The following is a 1,325-nucleotide window of genomic DNA, read 5'->3' as shown; positions in this document are numbered from 1 at the left end:
TATATATATGTATATATATATATATATACATGTGTTTGTATATGCTTAATATATATGTATAATATATATATGTATGTGTATATACATGTAAATGTATGTATGTTAATTGGCATGTATTTTACATAGGACAGTAACAGTGATTCTAAAACAATGGGTTAGATTAACAGATGACACTCATTTATAACAGGAATGTCTTTGAAATGTACTTATCTTTGAATAAATAAACGAAAATATCTATAAAAGCCTTTGTCTTGTGAAATTTGGTTGGGAAGCAAAACTCTCAAACACATTATGATAGATACATAATCTTAAGAAGATAATACCTTTGCAAAAGTATGTGTTTTAAACATAAAGTGAAAATACTGATATTATTTAGAATCTAAATTTCAACTTTCGTTTGCTTCTTGTGGAATATTCAGTTATGTGTGATAGTAATGATAACATACAATCCTTCTTGATCAATCTGCAAATACATACAAACCTTGATCAATATGCAGATACTGGCAGTGATGTATAAATGATATCAGAATAGACACGGTTTTCAGAAAGACACAAAAGTTGTCTCGGTAAATGCTTGAAATAGCATTAAATTACTACTTTTGAATCAAACTACAGGCTGTTGGAAGGCATAATGTGAAATTGTCTGAGATAGAAATCTCTTGTTAGTGTTCCTGTGTTCCAAAAATATAATACATATTGCCCGACGCATTTCGCTTTGGTTGATGCATGTCAATTGGCGTGTGATCGATTGTCTCCTGCTAAAAGAATTACGTGCTTCGATGTATATAAGAAACGGTGAATAAAAGATTCAGAGGTGCTGCAGAAGTTTGTCGAGATGTAGAAAAACTTCCTGAAAACAACCGAAGCAGTACTAAATTAAAATCGTCATTTCTGTCTCACACTAAATGTATGCATATCATTTGAAGGTATAATGCTGTGGAAGTTTCAGAGGCAAAACCTCTTCATAGACACACTGTGCAAAAATACATCTGTCCTTTTCGTGAGATACTGCAGAGCTGACGATCGTTTCTCATCAACATATAATGTTTTTAACACGAAAAAACTATGAAGATATTTTAGCTCAGACAATTCCATGGCAGTATGCCTTCTAACAGTGTGTATACTTTTAGCTTCATACACAGCCTTTTAATCTAATGTCTCAGAGATTTTCTATAGCCCAGCAAGCTTTCACTATACCAGTGAATGCTTATTTGCTGTACCCCGTATATCGAATCATTACCTTCACTTCAGTAGATAACAATTCAATACACATTAACAAGCCTCAAAGAAGGCGAAATATATGTCATTCTTCTGATATTCATTTC

The sequence above is a fragment of the Octopus bimaculoides genome, chromosome 13, assembly GCF_001194135.2.
Source record: "Octopus bimaculoides isolate UCB-OBI-ISO-001 chromosome 13, ASM119413v2, whole genome shotgun sequence".
Lineage (NCBI taxonomy): Eukaryota > Metazoa > Mollusca > Cephalopoda > Octopoda > Octopodidae > Octopus > Octopus bimaculoides.
Note: the sequence above shows the minus strand (reverse complement) of the source record.